Source organism: Pteropus alecto, unplaced genomic scaffold, assembly GCF_000325575.1.
Source record: "Pteropus alecto unplaced genomic scaffold, ASM32557v1 scaffold131, whole genome shotgun sequence".
Taxonomy (NCBI): domain Eukaryota; kingdom Metazoa; phylum Chordata; class Mammalia; order Chiroptera; family Pteropodidae; genus Pteropus; species Pteropus alecto.
Genome location: NW_006434709.1, coordinates 22,606,929 through 22,612,928, shown reverse-complemented (window position 1 = coordinate 22,612,928; position 6,000 = coordinate 22,606,929). Strand labels below are relative to the sequence as shown.

Here is a 6,000-nt window from a genome sequence, read left to right as displayed (position 1 = left end):
TATATATATATGCTGTCTGCATTCCTGGAAAATTCAGTTATATTAAAATCATACCCAAAATACTTTGTGTTCTCATACATAAAATGGAATTAGCTCTAGTCTAAGGTAACAGAATTATGTTTTTACCTACATAAATGTCCAGAAAGACATTTGAAAGTTGTTTGAATCATTTCTTTGTTACTGGACTGTCCTCCTCTATATGCCTATACATCTATACAGCTAGGATTGATAGTCTTGACCTGAGATCATTTGTCAACACTTAGCAAAATTAAAACAGTATTTTCATTGCCATTACTTCATACTAATCATAGTCAAGTGCTCGAGGAAATGTGCCTTTGTAATAGTAAAAAATAAGACACCTAAGTGTCTACTAATAGGATATTGAACTAAACAAAGTTTGTTTACTGCATATATTCTGGAATGCTTTCTTTGCAGCCATTTAAATGAAGATAGATTTGTAAATATCAACATAGGTGGCACAATATATGATTAAATTAAATAATTAGATAAATGTGCAAGCTATAACCCCAATTTTGAGGCAAATATATGAGAAGTAAAATTTATAGACATTTATATGTGAATTTTTGTGTGTCATATATATTTGGCATGCATATACGTAGCGAGCGTACTAAACAAAATTAGTTATAAAAAAAAAATCAGAATAAGAAAATGAAAAAAAAGAATAAGAAAATGGGGAAATTAAAAATGCTTATTGAAATAAAATAATGAACAGAAGGGCTGAATAAAAAGACAATGATGGATTTAAGTAATAAAAGTAAATGAAAGGGGGAAATTGTTACAAAGAACATTTCCCCAGAGATGGACAAGAATCTTTAGAAAAAAGACACAAATACTTCATTTCAGAACACAAAAGAGAAACAGGATCCTGTAAAGTTTTTAGAGAGAAAGTTGTCAATAAAGGAATCAGGATCAAATTTCTTAGATACTAGAAGAGCAAATTATTTTTGGTTGAGAATTCAGTAACAATATGAAAACCAAATCTATTTTTCAGCATGTAAGTATGACATAAATTAATTTAGGAATAAACTTCCAGATTATCAGAACATTAGAAATGGAAAAGGGAACTAAAAATCTTTTAAAAGTCTGATATTTTGGAAAAAGAAAAGGTTATAGGTACTGTTCAATTTATTATATTAATAGAAAGTTTACCATATTGGTTACATCTCTGAAAGATAACTAATAGAAGGATACAAATAAATCATTTAATTTTACTTCATCTACATTACTAGATTAATAGATAAATTTAAAATAGCTCTAAGTAGACCCAAACTCAGTACAAGAGGGGGGAAAAAGCCAATAAGGTAAATATACAAGATGACCAGAATGAGTTCAAACATATCAATGACAAAAAATGTGAATGGAATAAATTCTGTTAAGAGACAGACTGTTGATTCATAACATTTGTCTATCAGTGAGGCCCAAAGAAAACTTTAACAAATACCAAAAGCAGAAACTGCACATATAGCATTCTGTCTACAGGCAGTGAAGTAAACAATTAGAGGAAAACCAATCACGTTACTATTCAATTTGGAAATTTAAAAAACATGCTTATAAATAGCTTTTGTGCTAAAGGAGAGAGAAAATCTGCAGTAGTGATTCCAAAAAGAATGACAGTAAAAGTACTATATCTTAAAAATCTGTAGGGTGAGGTCAGATTGATACTTTTAAGAAAATTTAAAGCCTTCAAAGCAACCCTTGAAAAACATTTTTAAAAATAATTATTAAAGCCAGGCATTCAAGATAAATGAGAAAAAATAAATCCAAAAGAAGGAAGGAATTAAATATAAAAGCAAAAATAAATGAAATAGGGGAAATATAGGCGTTATAAAATCAGAAGCAAAACTGGTTTTTAAAAAATATTCAATATTATAAATGTTTAAGTTTTCCTCAAATTAATCTTTGAGTTTAATGAAATTCCATTCGAAATCCTAATAGAACTTTATCTGGAACTTGGCCAGGGTGATTCTATTCATAACTGGAAGGAAAAAAAGAGGGAGGAGTCATATTAATTTGTTTCCTCTCCTTCTTGCTTTCTAGTAAATGCTTTTTTAAAAAAACGATTTTATATTAGTTTCAGGTGTACAGCACAATGGTTAGATTCCCCCCGATTACCTGGTACTATATATAGCAATTACAGTAGTATCGACTATATTCCTAAATGCTTTTAAGGTACATATTTTCCTTTGAGAACCTGTGGTCATCTCCCATAGATTTTGCTGTGTAATGCTTTGTCATTTACTTCTGAGTAGTCCAATTTTTTCAGCAAAACAAATGTAGAAGAGCACAATGAAATCCCCATTTAACCATCTCCTAGCTTCAACAGTTAATCAAGGTCATCTTAATTCATTTACATTTTGCTCCTGCTTCCTCCACCTCAGATCCCAACTCAAATCTCGGCACATACTTTCATTTTTTTTTTTTAACCTAATATATATTTATATGAATAGGCTTTGTTTGCCTGATCTGTTGATTACCAATGTGTTGATTACTTCTATTAAGTATATCATTCTATTTTACCTTGTATTTCTAACAGTTGTTGGTTTTAAAGTTATGATGTCAGATGCATAGAGGTTCTTCTAGATGGATTCTTTTTAAAAATAATAGAAAATATCTTTCTCTAATGCTTTTCACTTTGAACTTTTTTCCCCTGGTACTATTGCTGTTCCCATTTTTGTCATTAGTATTTGTGTAGTTTATACATTTTTTATCTTTTAATTTTTTAATCTTTTAGCATATTTTTTAGAGTGCTGTATCTCTTTAAACCATTTCTTGTTTACAGTTTTTTTTCGGTCTTTTTAAACCTATGCTGAGAATCTTTAATTTCAGTAAGGCTATTTAATTATTTTCTGTTTAATCGTAGTTTAAATCCTGTGTGTGTGTGTGTGTGTGTGTGTGTGTTTCTTTTCCTTGTGTTGGTTTTATCAAATTTTCTATTTGCTAGGAAGGTATTCATCCTATTGTAGTCTTACATTAGTTACCTCCACATTTTTATTTATTTTACTTGTTAAAAAGTTTTGTTTTTTGAAAGGTAATATTTGCATATGAGCCAACATTTAAAAGGTATAAGTGCAAAGGGTATTAAGTGCAAAAACTCCCTACATCAGGTCTCCAAAGGCCCAGTTCTCCACAGGTCACCATTGCTTAATTTCTGGTGTCTTTTCCTGAGAAAATCAGTGTATATAGGAGGAAATCATACTTATATGCATATACGTATTTCCCTTCAAGTTATTTGCTCTCAAATTTCCCTTAATAATTTTAAAAACTTAATCCTTTATATATTTTAAAGTTGACATTAAAATTTTTCATCAAAAATTTAACTAATTACAAAGATATATTGAGCGTGATGTTTAAAAATTGTTATATCACACTTTAAAGTATTTTGGTGGAAAAAGTACTGTAACAATTTGCCTGCCATCACAAGTTTAAAAAATGCGTGAACAAGCTCTACTTTAACAATTTGAAATTTTACATGATCCCTTTTTCCTTCTTGAGCTCCTTTCCATTTTGCTTTCTCCACAGAATTTTAGCGTAACATATTTTATGTTTGAAAGTTTTATTCATATTATTCTCGGTAATAAAAATATATGTAAATTGAAATGTAAAAATTGTTTTTTCTGAGTTCACAAACCTCAGTCTTAAAAAATTTCTTTTGGATTTATTATGATTATAGTGCAAATATAAAAACTTCGATAATTGCTAAACATAAAAATACATTTTTAATGGAAATCATCTCTTAATGAGATGGATGTGTTTTCCTCTCATCCCAATTAATGAATCCTTGCATTATGCAAGACGTTGCTGAAATGAGACAGCTTGGCGTTGATTTTGTTCCTGATTTTTGTGTTTATAGATGTAGATTTTGACAAAATATTTTCATCTAAGTAAGTAGACGAGAATGGTGGACTTTTGCTCATTTGTTGATTTATCAGATATATTTTGAGCTTCTGCTGTGTTCTGGACATTTCTAAGCTCTGGTGATAAGCATTGAATAAGAGCAGCAGAAATTCCTGGCCTCAGTGCTTACAGATATTTCATTCTTTGTTTTTCTGTGTTGTATGTGAAAAATCATATGGCACTTTTTCATCAAAAGTGATTTTTGAAATGGTTTAGCAGCTGACAATTTAATTAGGTCCTCCTTCAGTTTTGTTGAAAGCAGAGAACTTGAAACCATCAGACTTGGAAAAGGTTGTTAACCAGTCGTTAGAGGCGTTCATGGTCTCATTTTCTGAGGAGCACAGTAAAAAGGCTTTACCAAGACCTAACAAATGACCGTTAATTATACTTCTTACTTTTTCACCCATAGGGATTGTATCACTTAGAAATAGAACCAGTTGGAGATTTATATATATATATAAAACCATATACACACACATGCAATCTCCTGTATACACACATACACACAGACACAGACAGAATTTCAACTTGTTTATATAACAACATAGAGATTTAGTGCAAGTAATTGGCTTCTGTGATTGTGGGGGTTGGCCAGGCAAGTCTGAAATCTGACTACCAGGCTGGTAGGTGGAATTTCTTCTTCCTTAGGGCAACCTCAGTTTTCCTGGTGAGGCCTTTTAACTGATTGGATGAGGCCCATGTAGATGTTAAGGATCATCTCCTTTACTTAAAAGCAGCTAATGTTAGTATCTACAGAATACTTTCACAGCGGCACCCAGATTAGAATTTAAATAACTATGGATTATAGCCTAGCCAATTTGAAAAAAAACTAACCATCATAGGGACCTTATTTAAACCACTATATTCAAAAAGGTTTGGTAAAAGTGAAATAAAGTTCATTTAAGAATACCTTTGCATTTTGAATTTATGTCTGATAAAATGTTCAACTCTTATACTATGTATGTTCTTAAAATACATTTAAATATATGTAAATTGATATAGAAAGTATAATATGAACCATATTTAAATATATTTTCATCAGATTGTTGGAACTGTGGATTTCATTTATTCATTTATGGAAAATGACCACCAGTAAACCTTAATGGCCAATCCAGTTCTTATTGACAAACCGGGCAACTAACTTTCACTGACTTTCCATCAGAAAGTCTTAACCGCTTTTCCAATTTTAATAAGTGGGCACTGTGCATCTCCAAGCAACCATCTCCTTCTGAATTCTAAGATAGACTCCTGGCTAATGCTCAGAGCATTGCTGAGATAGACTAGGGCCTTCATTTTTTGTTTGTTTGTTTTGCATTGTTACAGATGCTCTTTGTTTCATTTTTGTTTTCTTGGGACTTTTTTTGGGAGCTATGTATTCTTTGACCACCATTCAGTGGTTGGAAAAAGTGAAGTCTTTAGGGGAAAATTGTTCACATATTTACCTACTGCTTGATCATTGGGTAGAAACCTGGTGCCATAGTCTCAAATATTTCTGAATTCATAACATCCCAACACTCATCAAAATGCCCCAATTCTAATATCACACTTTTCTGTAACTGAAGTATATATAAGATACAAAACCCTATTGTATGAATTTATGATATCTTGGTTAAAGAGATTTCTGTTTTGCCACCAATGGTCTCTTTATTTGGTGCCTTGGAGGTTTTTACTCCCCTGAGTGGTCTACATGTAGAGTGGTTGAGAGGTGAGTGAGAGGAGGGCACTAAACATGAGGTAGTTCTCAGGAAGGTTAGTAGGAACTAGTACATGTGGAAGTTGACCTAAAATTGATCTCCTTAAACCTTTGTTTCTGTGTACCCCTTGGAATGTCTTCATGTGCCCCCAGAGGGGTTCAGGTTCACCTTTTGAAGATTTTGGATACACTTATACCACTTTTCCTGGGCCTTGCTTTTTTCTTATCTTTCACATTCTTCCATATCTGTACTTTCCTTTAATGGCTGCATTGTATTCCACAGTTTGGCGTACTTTGGTAATTTAACCACTTTACTGGTGAATGGGTTGAGTTTTTTATCTTTTGCTTTCAAACTGTTCTATAGAGTACATATCATTTAGCACATGTATGAG

At 31.6% G+C, this 6,000-nt stretch overlaps 1 protein-coding gene across 2 annotated transcripts in view; it reads left to right on the top strand.

Annotated features, from left to right (window-relative positions):
• MTA3 (metastasis associated 1 family member 3) overlaps positions 1–6,000 on the top strand; it is a 113,232-nt gene that overhangs the window by 13,733 nt on the left and 93,499 nt on the right. The gene's annotated exons all lie outside the window — the stretch shown is intronic.